The sequence below is a fragment of the Branchiostoma lanceolatum genome, chromosome 5 (genome assembly GCF_035083965.1).
Source record: "Branchiostoma lanceolatum isolate klBraLanc5 chromosome 5, klBraLanc5.hap2, whole genome shotgun sequence".
NCBI classification, from domain to species: Eukaryota; Metazoa; Chordata; class Leptocardii; order Amphioxiformes; family Branchiostomatidae; genus Branchiostoma; species Branchiostoma lanceolatum.
The window spans coordinates 12,985,860-13,001,606 of NC_089726.1; the positions used below are offsets into that span (position 1 = coordinate 12,985,860).

The 15,747-nt window shown below is 43.8% G+C and overlaps 1 pseudogene; it reads left to right on the top strand.

The window, feature by feature from the left end:
* The first annotated feature begins 7,933 nt into the window (after positions 1 to 7,933).
* On the top strand, positions 7,934 to 10,085 carry LOC136435234 (potassium voltage-gated channel subfamily D member 2 pseudogene; annotated as a pseudogene).
* The last annotated feature ends 5,662 nt before the right edge of the window (positions 10,086 to 15,747 follow it).

Consider the following 15,747-nt stretch of genomic DNA (forward strand, 5'->3'; position numbering starts at 1 on the left):
TCCCTATAGCCTGGCTTAACGGTGGGATTCCATGTCTTCCACCTTGAACAGTTATTAAATGTATTTCTAATTATTTTGTCATCAGCTAGTGGAAGGTTTCCACCTGGGAACTCCACAGCACGGCTTTAGTGGAATCCCCGGTAAAGCCCTGCTGTACTGTACTTGTACAGTCAGGTCACGTCTGCGGCACATTTATATGATTATCTCCCCGGTGAAGCACACTTCTGTTACACTTCATACCGCTAATGGTAAGAAAGAGTACATCTATCCTCACTTACTGGGTATTCAAGCACTCATCCAGTTTATCACCGCTAACTAGGTTCCTCCAATCCCATTTGGCACTTGATTCACTAGAAGCTTACGAACTACGGAACGTTTTGAACGTAAGACGTCTCTATTGTACAGCAGACGGTTCCCAGGTGCAACACCCATTGGCATGTGAGCAAGCGTCTTTCAGAGACTATTATTTTTCAGTGTGTTAATGTTAGCATCTTCACTGTCAACGACGCATTCATAACTGTTTGGCAGCTGTAGTGTGGTGCCTTTACGCCTTGTCGAGGTGAAAATCCTTCTAAAGATTTAGAAATGTTCAATGTCATATCAATATCAACCATTCAGATATACGACATATGAAGCAGGTTTCCTTGAAACAAAACGAACTGCAAAGGGTTGACATTTTGCTTGATATTGTGGAGAGCTATATGTACATGAGTGAGTGATTATGTTTGTCTTATGTATACTACTGAATGTCAGAATGAGTTTAATCAAAGCTTTTATTAGTACCATTCCTTTGTGGTTCGCTGTCATGTCTAATGGTTAACATGTGGCCAAGAAATATCAATATTACAGTACGTCATTAAGGTATGAGACAAAGACAAAGTCTCGACTACCAGTGCCCTTTCGTCAGTAAAACAATTCTTGACATCATTGTATAAAACAGAATGTAGTTAAATCATCACTACAATGTTTTACCAGTTTGTAGTATTGCAGATTCGTTCTTTTCTTTAAATCTGTGATGACTGTTAAATTCTTTATATGTTTTGCGCCTTTAGTATACAGTAAATGTTGTGTGTGGGTTAATTATTTTGTTAACAATGGGTACGTGGAAAATATTACTATTTCGGTTAATGATCATAAGTAGTTTAGTACATAGCGCAAATATCGTGCTTGTTGAATTGGAGGTCATGTTATCTTTGGGCAAGTACGTTACTGGCAGATCACGCCGGTCAGTCGTCGATGTTCCCGCTGATCTCGGTACACTTCTCTGGGCAGTAGAGATAGCGATAGGGCTTCGTCTTCTTGTCTTTAGTGGCGGGGGTGTGTAACTTGCCAGAGGTAGGAGGCCCAGCCGGGAGATGCGGTGCCGGAGGCTGGATAGGGCGCCCAGCCGGTAGCTGGTGTCCGAAAGGTTGGGTAGGGCGTCTAGCCGGTTTGGCCGGGTAGTTCAGTGCCGGGGGTTGGACAGGATGCACGGTCGGGTACTTCGGTGCCGGGGGTTGGGCGGGACGCCTGGCCGGGTGGTTCGGTGCCGAGGGTTGGGCGGGATGCCTGGCCGGGTGTTTCGCTGCCGGTGGTTGGATAGAATCCCATGGCCAGAACGGGAAGTTCGATACCGCAGGTTTGTTTACCCTTTCGATGTTCCTAAATGATAAAGAACAAAAAAGACAAAAAAAGAAACGTGAACAGTAGTTCTGATAAAACCAGCTGCCTCACAACTGAATATGTATGCTGTGGTCTAGTACTTAGCTGTTCCGCTTCTGGACCAAGAGTTCAGAGCTCGAATCCCGACTTAAATGTTGAAACTGAAAGGATTGCAGTCTTACGGAACGTACGTTCAGCCGTCTCCCGGTGTTAAAGGAGAGTTATGCTCAGGTTAAAGATCGAACCATACACATTAATCAAAGCAATCAATGGGAGTATCCGTAAAGGTGGCAATTATGATCATATAGTTTGAAATGGTGTTCTTAGAGTAAGATATAAAGATCTTGCCCTAAAAATAAGTGTACTAAAATAGAAAAAAAAAGCAGTGCTGTCATGTGACACAATACATGGTTTTACGTCAATCATGAAATAGATAAAACATTAAAAGTACGTAGGATTCGACGACTTGGTGGTTTTCTTTTATAGGGCTGTACCTAATACATTTTGTAAACGCTGACTTTATTCAGATGACATACCTGGATGTTTTGGCATTGGCTCCGCTGTTGTTTGGGACCGTTACCTTTTTGTTGGCAGCTTTGTCGGAAGAGAAAAACCAGGCATCCGAGTTGACACCAAAAACGATGGCAACGCCAGCAAGGAGCAGGAGTGGACGCATGGCTAGAGATTTCTTTCACTGTTTAGAGAAAGAGAATAAGTATTGTGTTTAACAGACTGGTTAGGATTGTGTCAACAAAACACCATACCTTCCTCTGTTGGTGATCAAACAGATTTATTTCGTACCAAGTCTAATATAGATGCCGGAAAATGGCGTACTCGTGAGGGAGGGCGATAGATAACAGACAGCTTTATTTATTGGCACAGATTTGTTCGAATCTGGGGTCCCCTTATTTGTCCCCTTGACGTTGTGCCATTGGGAAAGGTACTTTACTCGACTTTCCACACTTCACTCGGGTGAAAATGAGTACCTAGCTTCGGTTAGGGACGTCCCTCGGATAGTACGTTAAATAGAACTCGTGTTCGAGGAGAACCACACCTCGAGCACATAAAAGAACCCACCACATTTATCGAAAAGAGTAAGAGTCCTTTCCTGTGTCGGTGGATCAAATAAATCTGCCCGGATATGCAGCTTGTACTCTTCAGTACAAACCTGATGTGTTACGCCATGAGGCGGTTTACCGTGTATGCAATACGAACAAAATAAAACACAAGGCAGCAATATTGGCTATACAGGGTACTCTTTGTGACTTCAAGTGGCAATAATTATGTTCCTGATCAAACTGAAAGAAACTTTGCATAGCCGGTAAAGTGTTTACTTTGTTGTACTAGGTACTAGGGCGCAGTCAACTTTGTCGCATGATTTTAGCCAGCCTAAGGCCATGAAAGAAGTGACCGTCGAGAAGACCCTTTACCGTTTCAAGCCAGCTGCATCTTGTAGGACACATTCACAATATTCCATAAATGGTCGCAATTTGCCGTCGTAAACCAAACCTATCGTACAACGAATGCAACAGGGTAATTATCTACAATGTGAGTAATGATTTTTTTCACGAGTTTTCTAACACCACTATATACTACTTCATGTACAGATAGAGTATAAATATTTTTGTAGTGATGGAAAAATAACTTGTCTTCAATATCAAGGTAAATACTATTTCGGCATTACAACAACCTACTAGAAGATCAAATGATCACTACGGACTTTAGAAATACAGTGTAAAGAAAAAAAACTCTGGAGGAATCAGATAAGACTTATCTTACCGCAAAGTTTCCCGCTAGACACAGAATTCGTGTTCTGCACTTCGTCTCCGATACAACATATGCTTCTGTGAACTTTTCTCTGTCGTGATCCTCCTTTTATACAGTCTTCAAGCAACTTTCCCGTGAGAAAGGATGTGTAGCTTATGATAACATTTCATAAGAAATCGCATTACATGAGTGGGCACAATGGTTGATCTGAATTTTGTTCTGAGTTACAACTATTACATTTTCTTGTTATAATCCTTCATAAATCATAGAGATTCATGTCTACTAGACCACACAAAGGCTGAGGCGACATCAAAGTCTTTAAGGTTGAAGTTTAAGTCGCAGTCATGTGTGGATTATAACCAATCACTGACAGCAATGACATTGACATTCTTCTACTTGTAGCTAAGCTATAGGTCGAGTTCATTGAGTTAAGGATCTTTATTGCAACCTCCTTGATGAAATGTTTCTATTCATGCTGATCACGTGACGGTTCTCTTTCGTCACTAATAACTGCCACAGGGGAGGTCGAGCAAAAAAAAAGGGCTCCCACAATGCATTGTGTGTGTGTGGATATAACCCCCTGTGCTCTGTATAAAGAACCGCCAAACTGCTTCGTCATATCTTTTTCATTCTGTCTGTTTCCTCCTGAATCTCACGATTTAGTACTGTGCAATCATTTCTCTAAACAACTGTCCATAATGAACTTAAGGAACAATGGCGTCATTTGAAACGGTAGAAGAAAACTATGCAGTAAAGCAAAATATAAGATGAAATAAGTTCCACGTCTGTAAAGAAAGAAACCAAACAAATTTTTATTGATTTTCCAAATAGTCAGGACACGTCTTGTAAGTAGATTACTGTATTACCTTGTATGCCAAACGTCCTTCACTGCACTAATATTGCACAAACCTATAAGATAGATCAGAGCGTCGCCGTGGTTTAATCCCAGCCGAAGGACATGCATGAGGAAGCGGCTCTACTGGGAATTTCTGGAAATACGTCTTCCTGCGGTTAGATCTCCTGATGTGTAACGGTTTATCGCCGTCTGGTGAATACTTTGATAAGCCGGCTTTATCCTTGGCTATCCATCACACAGCTTATTTTCTTTCCGTTCGACTGAATTTGGATTTTAACCTTACGAAACTGCTGCGTTTCACGTGGCGACGGAGGCTTATTGTCCACAGTGCGGCTCGGAGATAATTGCAGCACTAGGCATCGCGCTGTTAAGATAAATATAGGCGATTTTTTCTGTGCGCAAGTTTGTGTATTCCTTGCCCCGGTATTATTCTACTATAAACACATGCGCATATGCGCTTTGCCAAGAATGCCGACCCTTCTCTGTCCCATACCGGTACCACATAATGAAGTCAAGGACAACCGCTTCAGAATTCCATTTAACCGATGGGAAAAGAAGTTGGCGAATATACTGAGGTGTAATATGACTTTCGGCACTTCTTAAGGCTAGTACTTAGCCAAAGTTATGGATGAATGAAGCCAAACCACATGACGGGGGTTTCAATTTGCGCTTGGCGGTACTCAGGCCGATACGTCTCTATCCCTCAAACCACGACATCCCCAAACCTGTCATGTTTCTGTCGATAATCAGTCATCCGACCGTAATGACATGGTCTCATTCTGTCAAGTACTCACAACTTCTCTCCAAGCTTATATTCGCCTGTTAGGTCACGCCCTAGATGTGTATATTAAGCTTCAGGCTTGCCTTTGTGGTTCGACCCGTCGTATATCACTGTGAATTGTTGGACGTTTTTACAGCGTGCTAATGCTAATAGAATAGGGACGGACGGGCATATTGTAATGCGTGTCTCAACATCTTGTTGCCTGGAAAAAAATCTTATGATTACGTTGGCAGCCGTGGAAATATTGAAATGAGATCTTTGAATAACTCTCATATACACCTTTGTTTATAGCGATGATAACACTAAACCCTAGTAAAATATGTCTTTCTTGGCAGGTTAATCCATGTCTATAATGTATTGACTTTTAGGCATTAGATGATTTAGCCGCTTTACTGTATTTGTTTTGCAGGATGAAATACGGATGTCATCAAATTGCTTGAAGCCTTCGGCTGACTGTAAAGTTGATTAGCAATTTGTCATTTGATTTGTGAAACTAGATAACTATTTCTAGGAGTGGAGACTTTCGCCATGACTAAAATAAAACCTATTTGAACAGATTGTAAGTAAGTATGGTACGTGCTGCTATGCCGTCAAATTCAATAATAGTTTTCCTCTGGGGGCTGGCTTTGAAAATTGGAACATTTTTATCAGTCTAGGTCAGTATTGACGCATTGACATGCAGCCCATGTGTACAACTTTTGTTTTAAATGGGTCAGACGAATCGTGACAATAACGCAAATTGAATAGTGGAAAGAATGGACACTTAATGGTCGCACAAGGGTATAGAATTGGGCCCGCCAACTTTTTTCCATTAGGAGGTCGTAACTTTCTGGCCTGATTGAAAAACAAGGGAACTGAATCACTGCACGTGGCCGAAGTAGGTCAAAGGAAACGATAAAATAAGTGAGTACTTTGTGTTTCCGGATTAACCTGATTTGAATCTCATATCGGGCAGGGCTGACTGTGTTAACGACCGTATAAAGGACGGTATCTCTGCCCTATAAACCTCGCCTGCAATCTCATGACGTCACTGTAGCGGGAGGTTGATGTAATGATCGACTGGGTCAAAGCGCCGGTTCAATTTTCAGAAAATCTCGTCTGAGTCGAAAAGGAAAGTACCCCTCAAAACAACTAGCAGGTCTCATACAATACCCCTATCTCATTTTGATCCGATCATCTATGCAAACAAACAAACAAACAAACAAACAAACAAACAAACAGACAGACCGACAGACAGACAGGCAGACAGGCAGGCAGGCAGGCAGACAGACAGACAGACAAAAAACAACATAGACATAGCGATGACTAAGAAAGATGCTAAGGTGCTTAAACCAATGATTTTAAACTTCCTTGCTTAAATTAGCACAAAGCGCCGTAACAATTTAGGATGTTACAAACTAAGCTATTTCAGTCCTCGTTGAAGATTCTAATGAGTACTATTCAAATTCAGGGATATTAAGTGCTCAGTACGTGTCAAGAAAATACATGGGTGCGGCAGTCATGAAAAAATGCTGTTCTCATGGCTGATATAAAGATAATATCTCAGTGGTGTGTGTGATACATTTGGTATTACAGTGTTACCGCGATGAAATATGAGATAATGGTACACTGAGCTTTGAAGTAAGCCTGAACCTTCATTGGAATGAATGTGCAATGAAACTACTTTTTGCGTAGTCGTTGAATTTCTCATATCTCATATCATATCTTACAAAGGCCGCCATTTCTCCATTATGGTTTCTTATCTCTTCTTGGGAACCTTCCGTGGTTGATTGAATTATGTCTGAGTGCCTCTCCACTGCTCTCACGGGACAGCGCATTGTGACAAGATGATGGACCGTCACAGGTCGTTTCCTTCAAAGTGCAACAGACAATTTTCTTTATGATATACCTCCTTGTCACTAGGGCGGCGACCGCACTGCGACCGCTGTGAGACCTAAGATTGGCCAGTCTCCCGTAGATCTCCATATAAGATTTGCTGATATTTGAATTTTTCGATGAACAAGCGCTCATCAATGATCGCCGGAGCGTTTCCGCAAGAACAACTTTTTAGGCGCTCGTTGTTGTGGTTGTATTCCTTTTAGATACCATTTTAGTTTTCCAGAGCACGTAAATACCAGTATGTACATGTGGACCCTGCAGGCGTACGTGTAATGTTACATGATATGCAGTGGTCTGCTCTAAACGAGCGGGAATAGCGCGCCGAAACAATCAATAAAGCAACTAGTCACTCAGCAGACAAATGGTCACGCTTCAGGCGATTCTAGTTCTGTATTCAAACAAGTCAATCTTACATGCACAGTTACAAGAGCGTCGATTGTTTCGCGTATTTTTTACCCTTTTGCGGTTGATAACATCAATGCATGATGGCTGTGAATCTAGCCCCTCCTAAAGAAAAGCATGCATGTGCAGCCGTCCCCTTTTGGATAGGCGCCGGGATACGTTAGTGAAAACGCCGTACTCTAGGCTCCCTAATTCACTTCTGCCAGAACACATTTTGCTATAGAGGCTTGGGAAAAGGCATATTGAAAGCTTATAAGCAGAAGATTCTACGGAATCCTTTACCGTGAATTCCAATGAACCTGTGCATGAACCGTGGACTGTAAATATGAATCAGAACGCGTGAAAAAGACGCTATCATACATATTGCCCTATATACCAGCACGATTAGAAATATCACGGCTGCGGGCGGACAGCAAGCATTGCTAACGATATTTGCGGACAGATTTGATGCGCCGGGACTCATTATCGACGCCGCATTGAAGGCTCCCAGCGGAGTTACGCCTGATCAGCGTGCTCAATCACATTCATATGGTTTGAACTGAGCAACTTTGGCAGTTGCGTCACATGACTCCGCCGGTGCACCCAATGCGAACTGAAAGTCTCTCATAACAGGTCGGAGCTTGAGCGGAGTGCACAACTCAGAGCACCGTGTGGTTCTCCTGCACCATGGACGGCGCTGCAGAAGCATCTTGCTCTGTACAGCATCCTGCCATACAGCCTGAACATTTTACCGCGACGAGGATGAAGTTTGTGCGGAAAGACGACAGGGTAAAGCTTCAAGTGGGCGGAACGCTGTTTGTGACGTCCCGTAAAATCTTTGACCGTTTCCCGGACAGTCTGCTCGGAAGCGATGAGAAAGACTACTTCTACAACGCGGAGACCGACGAGTACGTGTTCGACCGGGACCCGGATATATTCAGGTACATCCTGACGTACTACCGCACCGGCCATCTACACTACCCCGAGAACGAGTCCGTCAAGGACTACGACAACGAGCTCATCTTTTTTCGCCTCATGGCCGAGGATATCGTCGGAGTGTGTTGTCGGGAAACGTACATGGAGAAAAAGGAAGCCCTAGAGCAAATCGAGTCTGAAACGGCAGCGGGTGCAGATGACAAGGACGCGTCAGCGATCTCCACACTCCGCGCGAGACTGTGGAGCATTCTGGACGACCCGCTGTCGGGAGCAGTCGCTCAGGCATCGTTTTACGTGACAGGAACCATGATCGTCGCCTCCATCGTAGCGAACGTTGTGGAGACAATTTGGTGCCGCAACTTTGGCGGGCAGGACGAATGGCTGCGGTGCGGGGACAGGTACAGAGTCACCTTCTCTGTCGTGGAAATAACCTGCGTCACGTATTTTACAATCGAGTATTCCCTGCGACTGTTCGCAGCGCCAAACAGACGAGAGTTTGTGAAGAGTCCTTTGAGCGTGATCGACCTGGTGTCAATTGTACCGTTCTATATCGCTTTATGCATCCCTGAGAACAAGGAGCTGAACGGTGTGTTTGTGACCCTCCGCGTGTTCCGCGTGTTCCGCATTTTCAAACTGTCGCGCTCGTCCTCCGGCATGCAGATGCTGGGACAGACGCTGAAGGCGTGCATGCGCGACCTGGGCTTCCTGCTCTTCGCGCTGGCCATGACCGTGGTCATCTTCGCCACCATGATGTACTACTGTGAGCGGGGCCGGCCCGAGTCCAACTTCACCAGCATCCCCGCCGGCTTCTGGTACATCGTGGTCACCATGACGACGCTCGGGTACGGCGACATGGTGCCCAACACCATCGTGGGCATGCTGGTGACGGCGTTCTGCTGCCTCAGCAGCGTGGTCCTCCTCACGCTGCCCGTCACCGTCATCGTCTCCAACTTCAACGCCATCTACCGCCCGGAGAAAGTCTCCAAAGGCGACAAGGCCCTGCTGACGGGCGGGGTGGAGAGCCCGGAGAGAGAGCGGTTCCAGAGCCAACACCAACACCTTATAGACTGCCTGAGGAACACTGCCAGACCCGGGTTTTACCTGACGCGACTCCACCAGGGCAGCCGGGACCTACATCGCTCGGACGCGTCCTCGTCAACGCCCGCCTCCTTCCAAGAACTCTCCGTAGAGACCATTCTCGATTACGACGAAACACGTTGCTAAAATCGGTGGGACACACTTTATTTTGTACCATTGAAAACTTAAGATGGTCAAAAAGATTGCCATGGACATGTTGAAAGCTTATATGACAATACAGGGAGTTTCTTTAGGATTAGGAAAACAGAACATTTTAAAACAATTATATAGAACCTGACCCTTGCTGTATACCGTAACAGAGCTCATTTATAATTCACGAAGTTGTATAGAGATGATAGACTGCATTAATGCTGATTTATGCATCATTTGCGGTTCCGCCACAACGATTGAAATATCAAACCGATCAATCAGAACATTGCATGCGTGTTAATATCACACAAATAAGACCACCAAAGGGCGTATCTTTCAATTGCCGACAATTTATCAAGAAAACCAACGATAAAACGGAAGTTAAAAGCGCGCGTAACGCATGAGAAATTCCTTCAGAAACAAGGACAGGTACAGTTTTTCACCATTTTACCGAATCTGACTCTGGCATATCTATATATCAACCCAGAGACAGTTATCCTCTTATGATAGATAGTATTCAACTTGGCGATCGGAAACAAACTACGATATATAACGTTGCATTCAATCCGTTGTAATGTGTATGTCAATAAATATCTCTGCCCAATTTGTGAGAGGAAATGGCGTGCTGTTCGCTAATGAGCAGAACCAATAACTTCTCGCGTTAAAGGGTGCATGTTCTATACCATGGGAACATCCTATTATTTCTAAGCAATATTCCAATTTGACGTTTTCACCCGTGGAGCCTTACTAATTACGTTCTGGTCGCAGGCTAATGTAACACCTAATGTCATGATTTATTTATGGGATTAGATATTTCATTCACCAACTTAACAATTCATTGTAACTTTCTAAACCGTACCTTTCAAACGAGATGGTTAGTTTCTAATGGACTTGAAATCAGAGAAAAAGGCCAGCATCTTTGAAAAGAAAAGTTCCTTTTTTTCTTTGGCATCAGTGCAAAACACACCCGCCTTAGGACCCAATCACCAAGAATCAATGTCTAACGAGGACTAGTACTAACAATGTCACATCATGAACTGCACTTTCGAGATGTTAGCACATGAAAGTTCAAGTACATGAAAGTTGAAGTCCCGGAAGGCTAAGGCACATCAAAGAGACAATTTTCCGGGGACGTGATAAGTCTAGTTATGCAGGAACCTCGGCGCCATCGCGTAGGAAAGTGGTCGCCCGCTTGACGCCAAAGTAGATGGAAGTTCACCGGTCGATGTCCAGATATGTAGAGTTTAGTTATTGATGGGCTCTTCTGGTGCCCATACTTGATGCTTAAAGGGAATACATTATAAAAAAAGCGCGATACTATTGCGATCCTCGTCTGTTAAAACGTTTCCAGATAACGGAAGATAGTTTAGCCTTGGAGTTGATGGAGCGGCGCTGATGTGCGAAGGACGCGGTACTATTCCGCATGGTGAGGGATACGTGCCCCGGGGCCAGCTGCGTCAGGGCTTTCTCAAAACGCCACCATCAGAACTGCGCACTGACGCATGGCGCAGAACGGCAGCGTTCCACCGAGCAGAAACGATAACACATTTATTGTCCAGAACGGACCGGCGTTTCATTCAATCCTGCTATCTCAACTAATGCAGTCCCGCCTCCGTGAATGTCACCTCCAACGACGGAAATGTCACCGTTCTTGAGGAATGATAGGAGAATCTGTCAGGCAGCGTTGTGGAGATTGTCACGACAAGCGTTACCGTTCCGCGTTTCAACATTACTTTCAATCTTACAGAACCGTTACAGCGGCTTCTCAGCTTCTTTGGCGGGGCGACGGGGATTTCCAGTTTGAAAGCCTCTTTTTGGTTTAACATTTCGGATACTTAGAAGTAGCAACGCATCAGCTAAAATTTTCTCCATGTTTAACAACACTTTGTCATATTGACAACATAGACTAATCAAAATTTTCTGGGCTGGCTTCGACATGTTCTGAAGAATGTTTTGAGCTTTTCTTGCTAATTATATACATTGAAAACACGTCTCAAACACTGTAGAAGTTGTGTATGTTCTTGCAGATTCATTTTCGGCCTAGCGCCTCTACTTCGCTTCCGGGTATCCTTTGACATCAAGACTAATGGTACTTTATTAGTAGAGTTACATTATTTTGTCCCGAGGTTGGCCGTACAAATGGAGTAAAGGGACGTTTATTTCTTATATCATTGGCTAAACTGCATATAAGTTTTCTAGCTTTCCGGCAATATCAATTATTTCTGAGCAAACTCCATTTAGGTGGAATATACTAATAACGTAATAACGCTAAGCTCTTCAGGGCATTCATGATAGAAAAGCCTTTTATGTAATACATAACGTTACACGTTGTGCAAAATGGGAGATAGATAGAAAACAGATCCCTGTCTCATTTGTGAGTGGACATTCCCCAGATAGATCTGCGCAGTCTGAAATTGAGGCCCCCGATAAACAGTCATGAAGTCAGTCATGGGCAAGTACGAAATGTGAAGTATTGGGTCGATATAGACATTCGTGGACATAGATACATCTTGATACATCTTAATCAGAGTGAAACAAATTTTCCTAGATTGTAAATACTGTCAAACTTCCCTCTTAAGGGGACAGACTAGACAGAAATTTGTTGTGGAATATCAACAATGGCATCTTTGCCTTTTGGCGATTAACTTTAACAAGAGGAATTCACAATAAAGACTCCTTCAGGTCTGTTCCTGTTCATTATTTTTGTCTCCTGGCGATAGCCGAATTGAACTGTGTATCAATCTGATAGATCTAGATGAACTGTTGATACCTTAACGTTATGACAGAACCATAAACAAGACATAAAATGGATTATCTGGGACCAGTTCACTACTCTGGAGATTGCCATTGTGGGGACCTCAGCTGTGCCCTAAAATGGCGGGAAAAATTGCCAATCAAGGCGGACATACCCGCATGAATAACAAGCGGAGGACTTCTCATTCAATTACCTCTTATTCAGGCCCACGTGCACTTTTTATTCTATACAAGTTGACCTTTCCTGATCTTTCCTGAGCATTTCATCTTGTTGGAACCTGGCGGCCATACGCTGGGTGGGGACAGACAAGAATAAACCGAGACGAACTGTTCGGTTTCTTCTGTAGTCCTAGACATATATATATTGGACACTTTGTTGTGATAGAATAGCTATTCAGGGGATGCGGAAACCATAGATCGTTTGGGGCCCACTCCAAACTTTCTGCACACGAATAGATTTGTTTCGGTGGAGCGGACATTTGCATTTTCTGTCTGGGCCGACAAATCATGACCAAACTGCCCCTAAGCTCTCGAGACTGCCTCAGCATTTGTACACACAGCCACCATGTGGTATATTAATGGGTACCACTTGTCTGGACAGTAGTGTTACATATTGAGCTACAAATCTGGATGCGTCTCGTTCATAAATACGGCTATTGGACGACAACAAATGGGCGTTTAGGGTCAGTGGCGCCTAAACTACATAAAAGTAACATGAATCATTCTAAATCGATGAAATAAATGGACGTAGACTCTCTTGGCTATGACCAGTAGCCTGTGATTGTCCGCAATCTTTGTCACGACGTCCCACTCAAGTTGTAATAAGTCATTTCTACACACACTGGACACAGACGGCAATTTTCACTGCTACATTCTCAAGTCTATGTGTGTAGACAATAGATGAACCATGTCTTTCTCTTTCTTGACTGCCTTCGTGCAACTTCCTGCTTACTATGGTGTGTATGTAGTCGGTTTATAGACTGAACTGAAAGTCCCATTGTTATGTTGCACAGACTCCTTGTGTACAGTTTCATCTGGAACAAGGATGGCTTTAAACATAGAGGACTGTAGCCAGGATGCCAGACCCCCAGATTCTAACATATCCCCAAACTCTAACATATCTATCGTTTGGGGGTCTGGTCAGATGGCTCGATAGATATTTCAGAGTTTGGGGGTTTGATACCCAGGCTAAGAGGACTGTGGTGTCTCACATGAGTATCACACAACGCTTCTCCAGCTAGCTTCTACCTGGAAGGCCTAATAGGGTGCTAAAGTACTGCAATTTATCTTCTTTAAGGGGAGGAATCCGGCCTCCTCAAATTGGCACGTCCCCATCTGCAGCCTGAAGCCGCGCGACTATATGTACTTCAGCTGTTGTAGCACTCTCCGTGTCCCACTGCCTGGAGCGGGCTCTCACCAAACCCGCACACCGTGACCCACATTGACTTGATCCAATCCCCACATTTGACAAACACCTACTGGCCCCAGGGAAGCATTACCGTACACATTTAGGTTTGACTCTCCCACCGACAGCCGCACCGGTGATGTCCTCACGTTGCCGTGTTCCCCGTACTTGTGCCGTCTGACGGATCACCGAGAACTAAAAGGTGTGATAACGTGTGTTCTGAGGGGCTGTTTCAAGAAATGGCCATTACTTGGCGGTGGCAACTTCGTAGACTTATTGATCTCATGGTGTGAGAATGTCCTTAAGGAAGTTTTATCCTGCGTCTCGCATCATTAAAGCTGTTTTGATGTTTTCATGTTCCTTCGTCGTTTCATAGCCGGTTTTCTGCAGATTATTGAACTTAAAACGATAAACATGAAATTTCTGATAAGAAACAAGGGACCATGTTCAGCGTTTACATGGTAGCCTTGAAATACTTATTTTTTAGTTAAATGAATTCTCGATGGTGCCTTGTATACAAATCATGTCTATTGTATATTCTTATATGTTATATTTTCGTCAAATTGGAGAATTTCCATACAAATTAAATTCTTTCAGTAATCAAATACGAAGTATAGCATTAGTAATTGGGTATTGCATTCTCTAAGGGGGCGTTCAACTGCTTCTGTCATCAATGAGTGCGACCTTTGCCATCTGTCTGAACCCCAATTAACTAGGGACTTTCCCAGAGGACCGAAAGGGCGCCTGTTAATTTTGTCAACATACGCTCTTATACCGCCACTCGGTCATTAATACAAATTGGGAATAATTACAACTACAACCAGAGAAACTTTACTTAAAACAACAATGTATATCATTTCTATGGACCGACGGTGTTTCATCTACATGTGGAAATTTTCATCCACAAAATGAGAACAGGGACATTTCAAAACCTTATGACAGGATTAACTATATTCTATCTGAGAGTTCATTAATGAGTCTATCGTCGAGAAAGTAAATCCTTTCAAGAATTAGATTAAACCTCTATGTCCAGCCTGGCCACCACAGCCTGATACAAGTTGGGTGTTTATTATTGAGCGGCAAAAGATAGATTATAGAGGGGGACGTAAGAAATTATCGGGTGGTTGGAGGAAGAGCCATCGCGGCTATCACGATTGAAAACCTCTTATTACACGGTCGAATTGATCGAATGCGCAGACGCTGAATTACAAAGCCTGTCCTTGGGGACCAATGTTGGTGTCGGGAAGGTATCAATCCTGACGGAACAAGCAGGGATATCCAAAGATTGGATAACTAAAAATACTAATCCTATTTGTCTTTTCACGAGACTATTTGGATCGATTCCACCGACGGAAACTCAATGGAGCATAGCTTTAAAGTATGCGGTACTTTTCCTTTGAAGTAATAAAAGAAGAGAAAAAAGATTTTCAGACTCAGACTTCCGCGCCGGGCCCGCAGGCGTTGGTCTGTGTGGTATGGACGGTTTCTTTTCGATCCATGCGCTGATCGAAGCGTTAACAAAGCGAACCCCGGCCTGTCTTGTCTACCCCGGTCGGCAGGGATGTCTGCTGAGGAGACGGGATATCCATCACAGTGTCAGTTGAACGTCTACATCCCTTTGGTTGCGATCATATCGACGTAAGTTCTTGTTCACGGCGTCAAAAAACTGCACATCGGATGGTTTCCGTGGTCCTGGTGAAGGAAAAACTATTTCACAGCATTTTCAGTCTGGTGGTGCAACTAAACGTGTAGTCTGTGGCAGGTTGTGTATCGTTAAGTACAAAAAACTGCTGAGCTTCAGATATTATCGTGGGCTACAAAAGCGTAGTCCCTGTTTGTTAGGGGCATTTCAAGAAGCGGAAATGGACTAGGAAACGAACTAGGGAATGACAGGACCTTGTTGATTACAATCAAATTAACAGGAAGCGATTGTCTCCAGTCCTCTTAAGTAGAGGTAGATAGATGACCGGACATTGCGGTTGGAAGTTCTAGATTAGTCCTGGCGACGGCCAGATCTGATAACGACCAACATGGAGTAAAAGTGTGTCTCTCAACTCTGGAGGGCTTGGAGTTTTCTTATTTCGGAAAGACAGAGTAAGGCATAAGTTAATCAAGATATGG